Below are 21,669 nucleotides of genomic sequence, written 5' to 3'. Positions count from 1 at the left end.
TCTGTTATTTTTTACTTTAAAATCCATTTCAAAACCTTGAGATAGTCAGTATCTGAAAGTATGTATGTGACCCAATGTGATTTACAGGTATGAGATTTTACTAAGAATTTTTGAAAGTCCCAAAACATTGTATACTACCAGTTATGCCTTATTCATACATTTATATCAAATATTAAAGTTAACCAATGATAGATACGAGAATTATGTCCTCAGCGCTTAATAGATATCAAAAACTGGGCCAAGTACTTTGTATGCATTATCTTATTTTCTCAACCAATATCCCCATTTTTCAGATGAAAATGCTAAGACTCAGATTGGTGAAGTCTTACAGCCAGTAAATAGAACAGGGATTTGATCACTGCTCTGGGCGTCTACTGAGCCTACACTTTTATGCCAATATACTTAGAAATAGGAGTAAAAAAATAGGAGAGTGGGAATGTAGGAAAAATGTCAACTTCCTAAATGGCTCTATCTTCTTGAAATGCTTATTGTATTTGAGCATAATTTTCAAAAACTTGTAAAGACAAGGCAGAGAAAACACCCAGAAACATTTCCAGTGCCCGAGAGTCTCTTCGCCACTTGGGGTGGTGCCGGCTATCGTCCCTGTGGTTTTATGACGCATTTTCTCTCTCCCAGCTCACATTCAGACACTGCTCAAAACAAACAACATGTCTGTGCTCCCACTAATGGGTAAACTTGTCAACTTGCTCCATCTTGACAATTATTGTTTTGAAAGGAACTTCTAAAAGATTAATCATTGGGAATGCTTAGTCATTGAATATAATTTTTCAGGGGCTTTAAATAACAATCCTGTCTTATCTACCCTATTAGGTGTGGTGGGAGGCCAAATGAGATGACGTGTTAATTTTTGAAAATGGTATGCTTTTATTCAAATAAACGTAGGATATGTTATTAGATCTTGATTTTTTTGTCTTATAAGCAAGGACACCTTGGTGTAGTCGTTCTGAAAGAAGATAAAGAAATAAAGTCTGGGCAGAGATGCTGCTGACGACGGACGTGTAGTGGGTGTGCTGTTAATCACACACAGCAGCTTTCTAGTTCTGTGACCTTGGGCTAATTTTCTAAAAGCTCTAATGTTCACTTTCCTTGTTCAAAAGATGGAGATACTAATAGAAGCTCTTCTGAGCATTACGGAGACTATTAAATAAGCTAATATGTGTAAAGTGCTTAGCATAGGAACTGCCACAGAGTCACAGCAGCAGAAATGATAGCTATTCTAATATTTTTCCTAATCATTGTCTTGATCCATCTGATAATCTCATCTACCCAGATCAGCTGGGCGAGCCCCAGATCGACAATTGGTCTTAACCACAACAGTTCTGGTGGAAAGCAAGAAGGCCACCGGGTTGCTGACCATGGGTTTTCTTTTGCCCATCAAAATCCTATCATTTTCTCTGTGCAAACTGAAAACACGCTGGCAGAAAATAAGGCCGCACCCACTAGGTTACCATGACTCTGGTTCCCCGTAGCGGTGGCTCATGAGGCAAAGGCGTGGTTTCACCTTACTTAGGGAGAAAAGATTATGCTGATTTTATAAGCTGGGAATTCTATGAATTGTTCAAAGAATGCTGTCTCTTTCATCACCCATGTTCTCAGGTCCTTCTGAGAAAAACAAGGAAAACTAAAAATGAAAAGGAAAAAACTCAAATTCTCTCTTTTCCCAAACTGCTTCTTTAATTGATGGATTTTAATGTGTCCTGCTTTCCTGGTGGCTGAATTAGGGTTAAGGACTTGGTCAGTTGTTTGCACTAGCACTTATTCGAGTTATTCAATACCTTTTGCTGTAGGTCAAAGTGACTAGACATTCTGGTTTTGCAGGGACTGTCCCAGTGAATGTCTCAAAGTGTTTCTTTTTAGCCACTGTATGATGTAATGTGGCCCTTTCTTATTCCCCTAGCCCCACACAGACTGGAGACTTAAAGTGATTGCTCTTGCAAAATGTTAATTATAAGGATTAAATATCATCCCCCTTTCCCCTTTCTTTCTTTAAATGGAAGCTGGAATTAAAATTGAGAAGGTCCAGGGTAGCTGGTAATTGCAATCTGAAAAAGCTGGAGATTCTGAAAAATCCAACCATGATGTAATTTCTATAGAAAGAGGAGGCACAGATTTGGTCAAACCAGTTTGGAGAGGCAGGAAAATGGCTTATTAGAACAAGCTGAAAATTAAGAATCAAACCACCCCAGGAAATGAGTCCAAGCCAGTGTTAAAAAATCAGAGGAAAGCACTCAAATCAAGGCAAAGAAAATGGCTGTGAAATGTGCAGCTCCAGCCTTGACACTCACTACAAAGTTTTGAGTAAACACCCCAACGGGATCTTTGTTGATTATTTTGAATGTGACTTCCTACATTTTAAATGTGTTATGAGCCAATGGAATGAAGATTTCTGGGCACTCAAATGTTTCTGGGCACCCTAACATTCTAGGGTGAGAAGGGATGTTGGCGGTCATCTATTCTGATTCCTTGATGAGAATATTTTGAAAGCATAGGTATAGGCCAGAGCACTTTTTTATCATTAGAATAAGATAAACTGTGGTGGGGAAAGGTGCTTGAAGGTTATCATTGGATTGCCTATCTGCCTTTGAGATGTGGCAATTTAATAGTTCAGTTGTTGGCAAAGTGAGCACCTGCCATTTCAGAAAATGATACATTATGGTGTGTGTATGTGTGGGGGGCATCTAGCTTAGCCTAGATAGCCATGGTCATCAGAAGCTCATGAAACGTTGAATTAACTGGGAACCATTGTGTAACTTCTGATATAATTTCTTGGGCTGGCCTTTTGGATCTCACAGCAAAAGAGGGAAAAATCACAGACTAATAATAACAATAATAAAAATTATTACTATGGCAGATAATTTTCCTGAGTGCTTACCAAGTACCAGATTACACACACACACACACACATTTTGCACATATGAATGTAATTACTCATTTAATCTTTTACAACATTTAATATTTACAACATTTTAAATGTGTTATGAGCCAATGTCCTTTGAGGTAGAAATGATTATTAACTTCAATTTAAAAAATTGAATAAGGAATTGAGGCACAGAAATTTTAAGTAACTTGGCCAAGGCTATTCAAGCCCAAGTTAGGTGGGACCATATTAAAAGAATATATTTTAAACCTCCATTCACAAGTAAGAAAATTTGGACCACAAGTGGTTTTCTCAATGGCAGAGCTGAGGCTAGATCACATGTATACTTGTCAATTTCTCTTTCACTTTATCACACCCTCCACCCTCTGTTGGCTGGGAGTTAAACTGGGTGATTCCCTTAGTCCCTAAGTTGATATAATTCTATGAGTCAAGGAAATGTGAAATTTAGATGTTGCCTTGAAAAATCTCTTTCTAATTAAACTCTTTTCTTTCAGGGGATAGAAATGTCTTTCCAGAAATAAACTTTAACAGTGCCAAGCTAACTATCATTTGATAAAAGTGATATGAAAAAAATTACTGAGATGACCTTTTTATCTCATTCGCCATGTATTTATCAAAAAGTTAGCATGGATATACATAAGTCATTACATGCTGTCTTTGGAATCCACCTCCCTCATGAGATTAATTTTTAATAACAACTAAGATTAGAAATGGCAAGGGCAAAAAGGTTAGAGAAGGTAGGGTTAAAACAGAATGGAATAAACCCTGGAGACAAGCTGGGACACTACAGAATTCTCCAGCCAGCTCCCATTCACTGCTAGGAGCTTGGTAATTATATTAAAGGCAAAATTATTTGAGTGCCCAGAAATCTTCATTGAGACTTCCCTTTTTATCTTTCTTAGTCTAGCTTGCTGGTTCTTGCACTTTAATATACATAAGAATTATTGTGTGTGTGTATATATACATTAATACACATGCAGAATATAATGTATGGTGTAATATGTGGATAAAATAAGGTTTTTATTAAGGATACTTTGACTATGTGAAAATTTCCCCTTTAAGTGCAGGCTTTAAAACCTAACAATTGGAAAAGATGTACCTCCACTTTAAATCTACATGTCAGATTCATTGTAAATTCAGTAAAACAATAACAATAGGAATACCAACCATTTCCATTGAGAATTTTTCAGTAGATTGTTTTTGGTGTTGCATAGATATCGTCACAGAGAAGTTTGTCCATAGGAGTTTTGATAGCATCTGCCAGAGAATAGAAAAGCATTAGATTTAGAGTTTTAAAAGTTTATGAATATATATATAGATATATGTATGTGTATATATATACACACACACATATATATGTATATGTATATATATATATACATATACATATATATGTGTGTGTGTATATATTTATACACACACACATATATATATATAATGGAATATTATTCAACCATAAAAAAGAAGGAAAAGGAAAGGTCCATATTGAATGAATCTTCAGGGTATTATGCTAAGTGAAATAAGTCAGACAAAGAAAGGCAAATGCTGTACGAGCTCACTTATATGTGGAATTAAAAAAAAGCATAGATTCAGAGAACAGATTGGTGGTTGTCAGATGTAGGGGGTGGGGGATAGGAGAAATGGGTGAAAGCGGTCAAAAGGTACAAACTTCTAGACATAAGATAAATGAGTCCTGGGTAAGTAATTACAGCATGGTAACTGTAGTTAGCAATACTCTATCATATATTTGAAAGGTGCTAAGAGACTAGATTTTAAATGTTCTCAGCATAAGAAAAAAATGTAACTGTGAGTTGATGGATGTTAAGTAAACTTATTGTGGTAATCATTTCACATTATATATTTATATAAAATCATCATACTGTACACCTCAAACAAATGCAGTGTTATACGTCAATTATATCTTAATAAAACTGGGGAAAAAAGTTTATGACTCTTCATCTAATTGACTGACCTGCATACCATCCTCAGACATTCATGAATCACCTAACACATATTACCTCTTTGGTGAAAAATTCTTTGACTTAAATACTTCTCCAGTGCTGCTCCTGCACTTAACGCAAAATTTTGTAAAAGTGATTATTCTGTTTGCGAATGGCTTGTGTGTGACTATCATCTCAAGTATTTTCCAAGGCACAGCCTGTGCCTTTTCAGTGTTGTTACCTCAATTCTTAGTAGAGTTGCCTAACTCATATTATTTGCTCAATAATTATTTGTTGATTGAACTGATTAATCCAAGTCATCAGGCCATTCTGCTTTCTGAGGAATTGGAGGACTGCAGTCAGGGACTAAGCTTTCGGCATATACCTAACTTGCATTGTGCTAAACATTCTGTTAAAGAAGAACATATGTACCTGCCCCAAGAGGAGCTGAAGATTTTAGGCATCCTGCTTTGAATGGCTGGCTTATTCCCAAAAGGTCTTTCTGCAGAGGTTTGGTAAGAGATTCTCTGTTACTGAGAAGGGGTCACATTTTTTTTTTTCTTTTTCAAACAAAGGATATTCAAGTGACATTAGGGCCTGGTATTTGGCCTCTGAATCTCTCAGAAAGAACCTATACATACCTTATCCCTAAAGACTAAAAGGCCCAGCTCTTTCTCCCTACAGAACTAAGGGGACACTTTGGGATGAAGGTGATTCTCAAGAACTTTCAGCTTTTCTTGAGGATCTTAAAACTATAGTCTTGTCTTTCTGGGTGAAATGGTTAGGCAGGTGTCTTTACCTGTTGATTCTGGAAGCCAGAACATCTGACAGGTGGCATAAAGTCCCTCCTTCTCCCATACCTTCTCTTACTAACCTGCTAACAACTTTCTGATTTGGAATCCAAACGTAAAGCAAAACGAAACAAAGCAAACAACAACAACAACAAGTAAAAACAAGGATTCAGCAATGGAAGAGATCTTGGCAATCACTGGTTCCGATAATTTTCTTTTCTTTCTTTAATCTTTTAAAAAATTGTGAAATATAACACACAAACAGAAAAGTGTGTAAAACAGATGTACAATAAAGTGAGTAATTATAAAGCGAATACCCATGTTTCACCACCCAGGTCAAGAAATAGAATACTGCCAGCATTTTCAGCATTTTCAAACACAGAAGTGTCTTGTGTTTCCTTCAGGGTCACAGCTCTCCGCCTTGCTCCTGGAGGGGACATCCTCAATTTTATCTAATCACTTTCTAATCTTCTGTGTAAGTTGACTATCAAGTGGGCATCTCTAGCATTATTTATATAAAAAATTACATATTACATATGTTATTTTATGTTCATATATTTGTAAGATTCATTCATGTTCTTGTGTATAGTTGTCATTTGTTCATTTCCATTTTTTTCTTTAGTTTTCTCACATAATAATATACTATAATTTATGTATACATTATACTGCCAGTGCCTGCTTGGACTGCCCCTTTTTGGTTATTACAATCATGCCGTTTAAACATCCTTTATGCCCGTCCTGGTGTAATTGCGTACAAGTTGCTCTAGTATAGGGCATATACCCAGCAGTGGGATTACTGGGTCATGGGGGTATGTATATAATGTCAAACTATTATCCAAAATGGGATTTTCTCCCACTTTTCTTTTCATTCCCATCATATTCTGGCCAACATTTGGGCTTGGGAGACCTTTTAATCTTTTGCCAGTCTGATGGATGTGTATGGTAGTGGTAGTCTACTGTGGTTTTGATTGTTCATTTCTCTGTTTAGTAATGACCTTGAACACTTTTCCACATGTATATTGACCATTTGAAGTCACTTTTTGTGAAGTGTCTGTTTATGAATATCGTTTGCCCATTTTGTATATTAGTTTCCTGTCTTTTTACACTTGATTTGTAGGTATTCTTATCTATCTTGAGTACATATCTTTTAAATCATTTCTATCTTATAGCTTCATCTTTTCACCTGCAACATGATATCATACGATAAGCTGAAATTCTTAATTTTAATGCAGTCAAATTTATCAATTATTTCAAATATGGATATTGCTTTTTATATCTTATTCAAGAAATCATTTCTACCCCAAGATCACGAAAATCTCTTCTGTATTCTTCTAAAAGCTTTATAGTTTTGGCTTTGACATTTTTCTCTTTAATCCTCCTGGAGTTGATTTTTACATATAAGTTAAGAGTCCACTGGCATTTTTTCTCTATGAATATCCAATTGTCCCATTATGATTTATTGAAAAATGATCTTTTCCCCATTAGTCTGCAGTGCCACCTCTCATACATTAAATCCATATACGTATCTATATGTTTCTGAGTTCTACTGTTTTATTTATCTATTCTTGGGCCAATCTATACTGTTTTAGTTACTATAGCTTTAAAATAAGCCTTGGTATCTGGCAGAGATAATTCTCTCACTCTGTCTTTTTTCAAGCGTTTCGCTCTTCTTTTCCCTTTGCATTTCCATGTACATTTTAGAATCAGCTGGTCAAATGCCACAAAAAATAACTTGTCAAGATTTTGATTAGAATTACAATGACTTTTAGAACACTGTGGGAAGTGACATTTTTGCAATACTAAGTTTTCTCATTCATGAACATGGCTACGACATTAAGGCTGAGGGGTAAGCCAGTGTATCTCCAATCATCTCATATATATGGAGCAGCATTTCTCAATCCAATTTTCTTTTTGTGCTAGTGACCCACCAGCAAAGAAGTTGTCAAGCTTTACTTTCAAAGTTTGTATATAAAAGAAATACATTTCATTTTCTAAATATAACACCTTATTATAATATTGAATGTGATTTTTCAAAATACTGTTCCTTGTCCTCCACCCCAATATTGTCGCCTTCTACCCCTCACCCTCTGCTTGAGGCTCACTGAACAGCACGATTCAACTGACTTATTCATGATATTATGAATTTACAGTCAATTCCGGCAAAGGGTCTCAGGGTATTCTCCGCAGGAAGTCCAACAGGAATCTTCGCAATGTTAAGTAAAGTAGGTGAAGGTTTGATATTTCTTTAAAAATATAATGCACATGCATTGGCTCAAATTTCTTGATGAAGCACTTTTTAAACTTGTCACTGACATAATTTATGTTGTTTGGGATCTATGAGATTCAAATGGGCTATTAATATCATTATGATTTTTGACTGAACAAGATTTTTCATTTAGCTCTCCCCAAGCCTTAAAAAGAAACTGCCAAGTTTTATATTATGTCTGGTGGCTAGAGAAACAGATCTTTGGCAAATGTGGGAACAGGATACAAAGAGGCAAATTTTTCTCAAGTTGAGCAATAAGCCAAAACCAAGAATTCATCTTCACAATTCCTTAGTGTCTAATATAGTGCTGGGTGTGTAGGTGATAATTAGTAAATACGTTTAGACCAACAATTGAAGTTGCCTGTGCATACATACTTGAGGGCTTGTTTTCTTGCTTTGGGGGAAGATGTTGGATGAGGTAGCAGAGATACAGAGGAAAAAGGAATAAGATAGATCTTGGTTTTAAATGTCCTCTCTGCTTCTTATTATGTGACCTTAGAAGAACTACTTTCTGAGCCTCAATTGTGTCATATGTAAGATAGGGATTATAGTATCTCACAGGATTATTTGTAAGAATCAGAAATAGTAAACACAAAGCGCTCAGCACATACCTGTCTCTCATTAAGTGGTGGCTGCTATTATTATTGGTAATTAAAAACAAACAATATTAACTTCAGAATTCTTTTATTTAGAGAAAAGCTTTCCTGCCCTAACTCCCTCCTAAATCCCTATAGCAGAGGCTGGCTTAACACCAAGTTTCTGAAACATGTTGCCTTGGTGTGAACTCTACACCCAGTCCCTTTTCTGCAATCCCCGTAGACCCCAAGTTCAGCTGACCCCAAAGTGCCTTAGTCAGAGGGGAATTAATGGGACATTTGACCAAAAACTTTGAATAGAGATCTTCCAAGGACAGAACATTCCGAAACCTATCTTCTCACAGTGGCTAGGGTCAAAGCAAAGCTGGAGTGAAAGTTGTTTAAGGAAACCTAGACCCCACACATGCTAGGAGCTTTGCTTTTTTTAATGTGCGTGTTATAAATAGTATGTATTGGCATCATATTTATATTCCTTTTGGAAAACCAGCCGGTCTTATTAGTAGTAAAGTTCATTTGACAATGCAACAACTTTTAGCAGTTGAAAAGTAATTCTTTTAAAAAACTCATTTTAGTGATTTTAATATTACTTTTTAATGTTATTAATTTCATATACTATGGCTCAAGTGAAAGGAATTGTCCAGTTTCAAATTTGATCATCATATTTACAAATACAATTTTTAAAAACATTGAGAGTCAGAAAATTGGTAGAAGTATTTTCTATTAAATTCCCTGGGGGAAGAGATGTTTTCTTAAATTACCTTGATTAAAGGTCAAGTACTTTCTTTTATTCATCTTTGGATCAGTAGATCCTATTTAGTATAGTGACTGACATATAAAAAGTAGTAAATAAATGTTTGTTGAATAAATGGAAGCACAAACTAATGAAAATACACACAGCGTGAAGTGGCGGAAAGAACACTCCACAGAAAATCAGAAGACCTTCATTTTAGCTTTGGCTCTATCACCAATTTGCTGTGTGACCTAAACAAGTGATTTAACCTTTCTGAGGCAGACTCTTCTGACCATGAGGCAAAGCAGTGACCTAATACTTATGGAGTTGTTCTGCTTGCCTCACAAAACTGGCCTGGGGTGCAAATGAGATAATGAATATGCTTTGTAAACCAGAATGCATGGTACAAATGATGATCGAAAAGAATACAGAACTCTTAATCAAGAGTTCTTAACTTCTTAATCAAGATGCCCACTAGTTTCGGAGAGGCCAACTGAGTTGGAGATAGCTAACATCCTCACTTAGGCCATACTGTATAACAATATAAATACTTGTAATAATATTAATAATGACTATCATTTATTGAGCAATTATTATAAGCTAGATCCTATGGTGGACACGGTACATTCTTTTTAATCTTCATAACAACTCAATCCAAGGTGGATTATGTTTCCAGGAAATAAAACGGGGCCAGATCAGTAGTCATGAAGTTCAGTCAGGATGAAGTCTCGGTCATCCCAAAAGACTTCTGTCCCAAGTAGGCTCTGAGCAGGGTGTCAGATCGGTCCTCTCCACTGTCCTGTGGCACCTAGTAAGGGGGACTCGTGGCCTGTGTTTCTCAGAGTGCTTCTGATGTTGTGGTGTGCCAGATCCTGTTTGTTGTGGCTCTTGAGAGGAATTTTCAAGAATTTTATGAACCCATTGACATCACAAATAGATATCAACTATGGTTGGAGTATTTATATCACAGAAATGAGCAAAGGCTATAAATTGAGGACACCCCCTCCCCCACCTCCCAGTAGGTTAAACATTTACTATCCCATCATTGTCCTGATACTTTGTAATTTTGTACTTTTTACTGCAAGACACTGTGAAACGTTCTGCTTGGCCTCATCCAATGTCGATAGCTTTCTAAGACTTTTACTAGGAACAGATCTCGAATCAGAAAACATGCTTTGTAAGAAGTTTGCCAATGTTGTTTCCTAAACCAAGAAACCTCTTCTATTGTTCTTCTGTCTGGCAAACTTCAGGATCCAGAACAAATGTCACCTTCTTTGGGTCTTAACTGGCTGCCCAGACAGAATCAATTACTCTGTCTTCTGAGCAACCACCCCGCCGCCCCCAGCACTTGGTACATGAATACTCTCACCTCATTATTATTCTTTTAAAAATATTTACACAGTGTTTACACATGTTAGGCTCTATTCTAGTGCCTTAGATATATTAGTTCACTAAATCCTCATACTGCAAATTAGCTAAGTACAATTATTAGGTTTATTTTATATGTGAGAAAACACAGGCACAGAGAGTTGAAGTAACTTGTCTGTGGTCACAAGTCTTAGAACCTACATAGTGTGGCTTAGAGTCTGTGCTCTAAACACTCTTGTTTATGTATCTCCCTCCCATGTAGATTGTGAAGGTTTATTGTTTGTCTTTTTGCTGTTGTGGTTTTTGAAGGCAAGGTCTTACCCATTTTTGGTTCTACAGTTCCAAGTGCTGTGCATATCTACCAAGCACTGTGCACTCATCTCATATGCATTAAAAGGAGAGGCGCGGGGGAAGTACTGGTACTTTCTTGGCTACCTCCTCCTTTTGAAAATTCTTACATGGATGTCCGATTCACAAGAGAAATAGGAAGGAGGCTATCCTGGCAGAAAGATGGCCCGCTTGGACTTTACCATGCTCTTTGAGGAGCCCCTCAGGCACCTCCATAAATCCTCAAGCTCTGACAACACCATTTTGCTGAGTTGGACCATAGCTCCCAAGTTTTCATGTAGAAAATAAGGTCGCAGTTTCAGCTGATGTTAGTGCTGAAGTTTTAGTGCTGTTAGTGCTAGTGTTAGGGTAGAGTGGGGCCAGCAAAAAACAGAAAGGGAATGCCATTTAATAGCAAAGAGATCCTCACTTCTAGGATAACTAGGTACTCTCTACTGTGGGAGATACCTTCAGGAACATCAGGGTGGGAGGAGGGGAGGCTGAGATTGGACTTAAAAGGAAGGAACCCCACTCACTAGGAATATTGTGTTTGCTGGGCCTCATGAGCAGCAGAGCACCTCTCACCCACCCCCAAAGGAATGAGACCTCTCAGGTTAGGCCTTGGAACATGTTCCTGGCTGGAGCATCCTACTCATCCTCCATGATCCCACTCAAATGACATCGTCTCTGAAAAGTTTTCTTTTTTTTTTCCCTATGCCACACCTACCAAGAAGATTATCAAAGCATCTAGGACTATTGTTAATACAGCACACACTGAGTAATTGCTTGCTGAATATATTAGTTAAAGGGCAAGAAGAAAAGACTGAGGAGACGCTTCCTGTGATGACCTTAAAGGAACCATTCTGTTCTTTGGTCATGGCCATGGAGACATGGCCACATGTCCTGCTTTGAAAGCTTATTTCTAACTCCCATCACATTTTTTTTTTTTTTTTTTCTGGCAGATGATTCCTGGGATTGCGGAAGACAAAGTCATGCTAGTATTAGGGTGGAGTGGGGCAGTGGTGGGCATGTGGGAGAGTGTGACGTGTGTTGGGGCAATTGCTGAACTGTCCTTCTCACCGATGTCCCACCTCAGCAGGCACCTCTCTGCAGATATGATAGTTTCTTTTTCTATAATAAAGGGTCAAGGTAATGCTTGCCATTTAGGAAGCTATGGAAAAGAGCCTATACTCCAGAGTGCACTCAGCCCAAGTGAAGCATGCCACAGGACAACTTGTGATAAACACAGGAGCAAAGTTCTGGTCAATTTGGTCTGTAATTAGGCAAAGTTCTTTCCTGCTTACACCTCTGGGGTGTCTCTAGGAAACAGTGGTTGCCTCCCACGGCTATGTTGGGGCAGTCTCTGTTCTTCCCGCACAGCCCTATGGTGCGGACTGTGAAGGAGACCAGGGTGGTAACAGCCTGTACAAGGCTGGGCTTATTGTTTGGGCTCAGTAATAGCAACCACATGGCACGGCAGAGGCCTTGCCATGCCTCGAGGGCTTGGGTCCCATTCTTATCCGACAAGATCTCTGACTAAAGCCAAGCTGAAAGTGACATGGCCTGCTTAGTAACCCTCAATATCCTCTTACGGGATTCTCTGACTCAGACCTCACAGACAGGATGTGATCTCAGCTTCTTGCCTAGCTTCATGCTCACAGGCACGATCGCTTGTTTCCTCCAGTTTCAATTGGGGTGGGAAGAAATACTAAACATGGATGTCCGCATGAGATCAAAAGAAATTTCTTGAGAAGAATCTTGAAGAGATTATTTGGGGAACTCCAGAGGATTGCCTTTTCTTCTTGACCTTTGGCCTTATTGTCCAGCTCTGAGCATTTTACCCAGCAGTGACTACTCAGTAGGCACCTGGCTGGTCTCCCTTCCTTCAGTCTCTCAACTCCTCATCATCTGCACAGAGATACCAGAGCCACAGCGCTCAAACACTGCTTCGTCATGTCCAGTTCTTTCTGTCAAACTATTTTTTTCCTTCTCCATCCATTCTGGTCAACAAAGTTGTCCATGAATTTACCTGCATTTCTATCTTCCCTATTTCTTCTACCTTCCTTCTGTTCCTCTGCTGCCAGCTGGTCAGTTCCTTAGTAGTTTGTCCCACATATCCTATTAGTTCTTCCAACTGAGAGCTGAAGTTTATCCTTATTGGAAAGACCTGTGTGCTCCAGAAAGACTTTCCTGACGATACAACAAACACCATCATCAGCACCATTATCATCATCTGTTTAGCACATCCTTTGCATCAGGCACTGTGCTAAAGGCTTTACATGAATTATTCCATTTAATCCTCATGATGATTCTGAGATAGGTATTATTATTATCCCCACTTTACAAATGAGAAAACCAAGGATCAAAGATATTGAGTGTTTTGTCAAAGGCCTTAAGGGTATTTAGCTAATACTACCTCAGGGATTTGAACCTAGATTTGTTTGCTATCAAAGCCAGGGCTCTTAATCACGGTAACAAACAGTCTCTCTAATCAATCCCATGCTGCCTATTTTCTACCTTGAATTCCATCAGAGTTTGTGTATGTAATTTGGGATCCATCCTTGTGCTTTTAGGTATTGGAGACAAAGAGAATTTTTTCTTTTTGAGATCAGATGATCGAACACCTTTTTAGAAGTTGAATCATAGAGGGCAGAACGGTTTTTCTAAAAGTCTGAAGTAGGTTAATGGAAGAACCAGAACTTGGTCCCAGATCTCCTCTCATGCATATCCAGTGCTTGTTCTAGTATAGTACACATCATCCCCGTGTGGTCTTGAAAATTTATTCTCTAGCTACTTCAAAATTCCATATCTTGCCCCCTCAATTATAGTATTAATATTTTAAGGGTAGAAGTCATATTTGTACTTTAAAAATATGTTTCCAGTCTTATGTAAGATGTAAAAACTAAGTGTTAAAGGAAAATAAGCAAGCAAGCTGGCTGACATAGAAGGGAGGCAAATATTTACATGGTGGTCACTGAATGGAGAATGCAAAAGATAATAAGCACTCAGTAAGTACTTTTCAAGTGAATGAGTAGATGAATGAAATGGTGTTAGGAAGACTAGAGTTGAATCTAAGCTTGGGGTGCGTTATTTCCAGGAACATGGATGAAGTTTTGCAACAAAGGAAAAATACCCAGTTTTGAATACTGTTGACAAGCTGGTCTTTAAAGAAATTACAACACATGTGCATAAAGACATGAGTCATTGGAGAAGAGTTATTGAACATGACAGGCATAGTGAAGAGAATAGCAGTGGTCTCTGGCTGCTCAACAAATATGTTGAACGTCTGCTCAGCATCAAGACCATCTCTGCCTATTGACCAGTAGGCTTTGCCTCTGGGTCAAACGGTGGCCTCTTGTGTTTGGCATCGTTCACCTAAGGGCTCTGAAAAATGTAATTACTGCAGTGGGTAAAGTGCCAGGTGTTTCAGGAATGCTCGTGTACAATATTATCTAGCTCAGTACTTTTCAAACTTTAATGAGCATATGAATCACTTGAGCAACTTTTAAAAGGCTGAGTCTAATTTAATAGGTCTTGGGTAGAGCCTAAGATTCTGTATTTCTAACAAACTACCATATGCTACTGATGCTGCTGTTGTTCTGAGCAACCATACTTTGAATAACAGAGTTCTAGACGCTTCATGGAAAAGCACTAGAGAATGCAACAACTGAAGGTAGCTCTCTGTTCACTTCTCAACATTCTCCTCTGATCAAGGATCCATACTCCATGGACCAGTTTTCTAGCAATGGCCTGGTCTCTCAGTTGATTGGTTATAATGCTTCCCTGGGAACTAATTGGATTCAGGGTCATAGAGTTACTATGGGAACACAAATCAAGGAAGCATCAAAACTCATAATTCCTAGAGATTTCCACCTAAAATCCACATGAAGATGACCTGAGTTGCTCAGAGATTTGTGTTTATTTCTAGGGCCCACCACTTATTGGATCATTTAAAAATGCCAAATGAATGAACAGAGGATAAGGGTGGAGGTTTTAATCAGAGAGTCTATAGTCATACTACAGTTCACTAAAATTAACATCAATTTAGATTAAGCACTAAGTCAAACCCTTCAAAGATAACTATTCGGAAATTTTGAAGAAAAAAGAGTTTATTACTTACAGGGCCTGTAGCGTACAAGGCATGCCAGGGGTCGAGGATGGGGGCCTAGGTTTTGCATGCTCACTCTTTATCAGCAAATTTAAAGCTTAAGAGCAAGAATTTAAAGTATGGAAAGAGAAGAAAACAAGTAGCCCAAATGGTCAGTTACTGAAATTGACCAAGATCCCTAAAACAAGGGAACCTCAGTGAGGGGAGGAGGCCTGGCTCTTTATCTAGTCCTCTGGCAGGCAGTGTATCTATTTGAGATAATAAATCCTTGGAATAGATGCTTTCACAATCAAAGCTTAAGCCAGGCACTTGCATTACAAAAAGAAAAGCCAACTGTCGGGCCTTATACTACAATTACTCATGTGTTTATGGGGATGCTGGTGCAAACGAACCTACCAAGCTGCCAACCCTATAAAAGTAGAGCACATACAATTACAGTAGTCAGCTATATCATCTAGGTTTGTATGAGTACACTCTATGATGTTAACACAAAAAAGAAACGGTCTAACGATTCATTTCTCAGAATATACCCATCGTGAAGCGGCTCACGACTGTATTTAAGTTAACAATTTAATCCATGTTATTACAAATTTAGCACTTGCGTATTAAAGGAAGAGGCTACTGTATTTGTTTACTTATATAAGATGTGACTTAATTTAAATAAATCGAAAAATCTACATTTTAATATAAAAAAAGAACTAAGTCAAAAAAGTAAAATAAAAATAAAAATTAACTTTTAAAGGTATTATTTGTACATATTTTACAACCTGTTTTATAGAACTTGGCTGTCTATAGTAGATGAGAAAAACCAAGTTAAAGGGGCTTAGAGAGACTAAGAGACAGATATAGGCAGGCAAGGGCAAATACAACACCAGGATGCTACTGTTCACAAGAGAAAAGATAGTGCTCATGGTTAGATGACAAAAATAATATTAAAAGAAGCACAGAGAAGTATTAAGAAATACCAGTAATCTGGAACTATTTAGTTCAGTGGAAACCCCTTTCTAACACACTTCAAAATATCCCAAGAGGATGACTGCGTACAGCCAGTGTAGTCATGGATGTTCATGAAGATGTCCTCGAGTTGTCAAGTAAAGGCTGTTACACTCAATGTACTTACTCTGCTTAAAAAGCCAGGGATATCTGTGATCCATTAACACATTTTCATAACAATGGTAATAGTAATTTTTTTTTAAAGGTTTGGGAGCCTGAAGGAGTAAGTCTTCAGCTCACTCCACAGTGAGTCAGTCTATGGGGATTCCAGAGAGTCGATGTTTTACGGTCTGAGATGAGACATGTGACCAAAGGGCAGACACACGCACTTGGCCTTGCTGGATCGTGGGAGGAAGTCCTCACCAAACACTGTGTGCGTGAGCAAGTACGTCCAGGCTACTGTAGCACATCTTTCTCCCATAAGCAGCACCTTTCCCTCCTCCTTTTGGACCCTACTGTCTCCTGGGATCCTCTTGACTATAAAACTTAAGTCTTTCTGAGTGAGTATCAGAATGATCCTACTTCTGAGATGCATAGTGAACACTGGAAGATTTTCTGTCAAAATTTCCTTTGGTTCAAAAATCTGAAACTCATTTGCTCCTCCGACCCTTCTCTAGCCATGATGAGATGCAAATACAACACCAGGATGCTACTGTTCACAACATTCTCATTTCTGACTGTGCAATACATTTTCTAGTCTCTTTCTCTGAGGGCCTACACCTTTACACTATTAGGCAAGTCACTTTCTGAATGTTAGTTTCTTCGCCTGTAACTCGGCAATGTTAATACCTGCCATGGGCACCTCTCAGAGTTAGCGTAAGGTTTATAAATAATTTAAAAAGTGGATAAAATGTATTGAATGCTTTCTATTTTTTTCAGGCACCATGGAAGAGATTTGTATATACAATCTCATTTAATCCTTACATTAATGCTTGGAAGTCAGTAGTTGTATTATCTGTATTTTACAGTTGATGACACTTCAGCTCATAGAGATGACTGGCCCAAGATCACCATGGCTAAGAATTGTTGGAGCCTGAAGTTAATCAGGCCCCATGATTCCAGAAATTAAATGGGATAATGTATATGAAAGTGTGTGGGGAGCTATTAAAGAAATCATGGATGGTATCAGGCCCCCATGCTGGACGGATCTTGTGCATATTAATGAGATTAATACTATGTGTAGGATTATTTTGTAGGACCATATTAGAGTCTACCTCTTACCTTTATCTTCCTAACTTGCTTTTCCTGGCTAGCCCCCTTTCCAGGTCACAATGGACTTTAGGATCTTCAGAGCTTCTTATGCTTCTTTTCCTGACAGCTCTGTACCATGGGCATTTTTGACCACAGGGTGTCAGAGATCATGCTGGGATTTGAGTCTTTGACATCACTGGTGTTTGTCTTATCGCCGGTATTGGTCTGACTCCTCACTGAGGAGAAATGCTTCCCCCAAATCTTTGCTAAGGAAGCTTCTAAACTGTTTTCTCCTTTATTTCATATCAATGGGAAATGCAGCCGCTTTGCTTCTGGAATCAAAATGACTTGGATGACACCTCACACAGATCCCCAGTGGCTGCTGTTTTTCTCTTCCCTCCCTATGTACCATCTCAGATGGAAAACTGCTTCCTGGCATGGTGCGTGCAGCCATGTGTCTAATCTCTGACATTTTGAAGTAGGAAGTACCATTACTGATGGGAACTTCTGAGGGCTGTTCAAATAGTTTCAGGATTAGTGAGTATTTCATTTTATTTCTGGACTGCCCCTTTTAATGCAAAATGTCTGTTTCCTGGAGTGAGCTTACTCTACACAAGAAAAAAAACTCCTTAATCTTAGGTTTCTTTCTGGATACTTCCTGCTTCTTTCCAAAGGTCAATTCTAGTCATCTTTGTCCTGGTGTGTGATTCGGTCTAAGAATGTCTCAGATAAACTTGATTTAAGTTTATCCAGTTTGTAATATAAGTGAATTTTTCCTACTATGTTTCACATAGGCACAGTATTTACAGTCAAATGTTGTGCTTTAGATTTTTCTTTTAGCCCTTTTAACTTCTACTAACCCAAACCTCTGATGATATCACTCATTTACCAGCTATCACCATGTAAGCCTCTGACGTGAGAGAATCTTTCTGACTGCCACGGCCAATTCTTCTTGCAATATTATCTTGATAGGGTGCTATCAGCTCTCCACCTTTACCATTGCCCTTTCGATTGCACCACTTGAATTTCTATTCCTTTCTGCTTTTGACTTGATACATTTGCTTTTCAGAAGAAGGTTAGGAAGAGCTGGTGTTGAGCACACAGCTGGAACCAAGGAAGAAAACAAGGTACCCAGATGATAGCATTACTTTTTCTCTAATCAATAATTCATTTTGAACCAGAATGTTTGAGGAAATTGAGACTCAGCCTGACATAGCTCTTCACAAACAAAAGAAAATGAACAGAAGTCTAAAACAAAATACAATTTGGGACATGGACCAAAAGAAATGAAAACATCCCGCGGAATGATAAAGACTGTACACTTTTTTATGTTTCAATAGGATTGCTTTTGCAAAATGCAAGGGCATTACTTATATGTTGTTTTGAAATATATCCGCGCTGTATAAACACCGTAATTGTGGCTTTTGAGTTGTCCTTGTATGAATGAAAGTATCCTAAAATCTTACATAATTTTAATGCTGCAGTTTAATGGAAGACCAAGGCTTAAGGCACCGTATCTTAAGGCACCGTATCACGGTAATAAAATGCCCAGTGAGGGAGGTTATTAACCATACAGATGAGGACAAGTCTTATCTTCCTCTGGAGAAGGCCACCAGGATCAAGAATTTCAGGAATGATTAACTAGCTTCAAACGTCCAGGGGGCCCCAAAATCAGAACACTTGGGCCCCTTCTGTCCAAATGTACCTTTTCTCCTCTACTAGGCCTATATTCTGCTTTTTTTCCTTCCTCCCGCCTGCTCTCCGTCCCTCTTCTCTCTCGCTCTCTCTCTCTCTCTCTCTCTCTCTCTCTCTCTCTCTCTCTCTCTCTCTCTTTCTCTCATGCTCATAGGAGCTCATATTTACTTGCTAAACCTTCATGTTCCTCCCATGACAGATGAACATCTAAGCAGTCCCCATGGGTCACTCCCAGGTGAGTTTGTCCACCAGTTTTCCCACAGAATAGCCCACTGCCTGTTCCCACTTTACCGGCTTCACTCTTGTGCCCTGTGTCGTCATGGCCAAAGCCTGATCTGCTCTCTGAAGTCTGAGCTCTGAGGTCTGAGGACTTGCTCGAAGTTCCTCCTGCTCAGCTGATCTCAGGTGGATCCCCAAACCTCCCCTGCCCCTCTTTGCTGCAGAAGTTCATTACCCCCAGTTTTTCTTTTTTAATTTAGAAAGCTTTGGCTGAGCTATTGGCAGGTTTTCTCACTCTGCTTCTTCTCTCTTTGTTCTTCCGATTGTGTGTGTGTGTGTGTGTGTGTGTGTGTGTGTCTGACTCTCAAAGTCCCACACGTGAATGTACCTAATCTTATATGAAATATCTGCTATAAAGTAGTGTTGCCATTTTATAGTAAGTTAAAAAAATATCTGTGACTATGGGAAGGGATCAGGGTTTGAAATTCAGCAAACATCTAGAATCTGAGAATGTAGCCCAAATGCGGAAGAGGGTGTAGAAGAACAAGGAGACATGGATTGAATTCGATCCTCTTTCTTATCTCCTCCCTCCCTTCTTTTCTTCTTCCCAGTGCTCTCTTCCATTATAGCTATTATTCCAACCTATAGTTTTTAAGTAGCCACCACCTCCAACCCTCTATGCAGTGCAGACTCTGCTCTAGTCCTGGGCGAAATCAAAACCCTTTCTAAAAAGCAAACACAGACTAACTTTCACAGCAGGAAAGAAGAATTTAAGAAATTAATCCATTATGCTTCTATCAACATTTCTACTTTCAAGGATAAATATTTCTTTAATTATGGCCTCTTGAGAAAGTATTTGTTAAGACAGGTTCCTGTTTATGAAACAAGTTTTTTAGACCATGAAGACCAATATTTTTCTACTGATGACCATAAGAATCTCCTACTGGTGACCAGTAGTTGGCAATTTAGTTTTGGGGTGGGGATTATGGCATTTTCTTCCAGGGAGAAATAGATTTTACATGAAAGATTGTATGTTCTAAGTTTTAAATTGTCTTCACTAGGAATGACACACTCTGACAGTTTGGATGACTTTAAAGAACTTTGGCAAGGCTGCTACGTATTTTTAGTCACATTCGTCATGAATATTCTCATACCTTGAAAAAGATTTGAAACAAAGAAAAATTTTTGCTATTAAGTGGCCTCAGTGACACTCACTTTTTATTCTTGACCAAGTTTTTCTAACTTGTACATATGTCTTATTTCTTGGCCTTCACTTTTCTTTGTATCTGGATTTATCTGTTGACTCTGCAGATGCTAATGATAATTGGCCAATTTCTAGTTTATTTAGGAACTGCTAAGAAAACAGCCCATTCATAGCAAGATCTGCCCACAAGATTGTATATCTACATATAGCATTTAATATGCCACTACTTCTCTCTATATAGAGTGATGTTTAAAGGCTCCATAGTTCATCCCAACGATACGTGTCTTTTTAAACTCCAATTTAACAAAGAAACCTATTTTTTTTTTAAATATAAAAGCAACCAAAAACATAAAATCAATAGCACAGTATTAATTTTGCGGTCCTCTCATTTTAGAAGTGATTGAACAGATATTACTCAAATTGAGATTGTTTGATTTGTTTCCTGCCTAGGATCTCTGTCAGACATTACTGATTTTGGAGGGACCTTTTTTGGCATAGTTCTATAAACTATGAAAAGAGAAACATATGACCAAAATAATGCTGGAATTTTAGAAAGATATTTTATTGTATCTCTTACAGTGCCCCCCAAAATTATTTTTGAACTACAGATAATGGAACAAGAAAATTAGAAAAATGAAAATAAATAGACATATGGTTCCCAAATAGAAGATAACTGTATGGGAATGTTCCTGAATAGAATTTTTAAGTATCGTAGGAAGGATTCAGGGCTGTGTAAAAGGTTACAGCCCTGGACAACCTAGGCATGGTTACTATGAATAAATAATAGATTTTGCCTAAGGTAGTGACCCCTATCCTGACATTATCAAATTACATCTGTACAACATTAGTCCTGCAAGATGAATAAAGTTTCTATGGTTGAAAGTGTTTGAAATGCAAATTCACAAATATGTTAGCACTCAAATCATTTAAAACATTGGTTAACCCAGTATGTCTCAAAACGATGCGCTATCCTTGTTTTCCCATATCATACCATTGCTATCCCATGGACTCAGAGCCCCACTGATCACATTTTGGGAAATGACGGTAACTTTTTACTCCTTGCCTCTCTTCTGGGTGAGAGTACGTCCTGCATTGCTACCTGGTTGTATTTATGAAGAGGGGTGTTCTTAAGGCCAGACAACTTTCTTACAATTCAGTTCTTACAGTTTCAATTATTTCACTCTTGGCACAGGGCACTTATAATTTCTAACTGAAAAAAAAAAAGAATAAAAGTCGAAGATGCCATGATGTTACCAAAGAATTGTGGAATCCGCATCAAATCGCTGAGCTCTCCATTTTCTCTTTCTTCAACAGTGAATTTAGAAGGCTGAACACCAGATTC

Source organism: Pteropus alecto, unplaced genomic scaffold (genome assembly GCF_000325575.1).
Source record: "Pteropus alecto unplaced genomic scaffold, ASM32557v1 scaffold88, whole genome shotgun sequence".
Taxonomy (NCBI): domain Eukaryota; kingdom Metazoa; phylum Chordata; class Mammalia; order Chiroptera; family Pteropodidae; genus Pteropus; species Pteropus alecto.
This window is presented reverse-complemented; position numbering follows the sequence as displayed.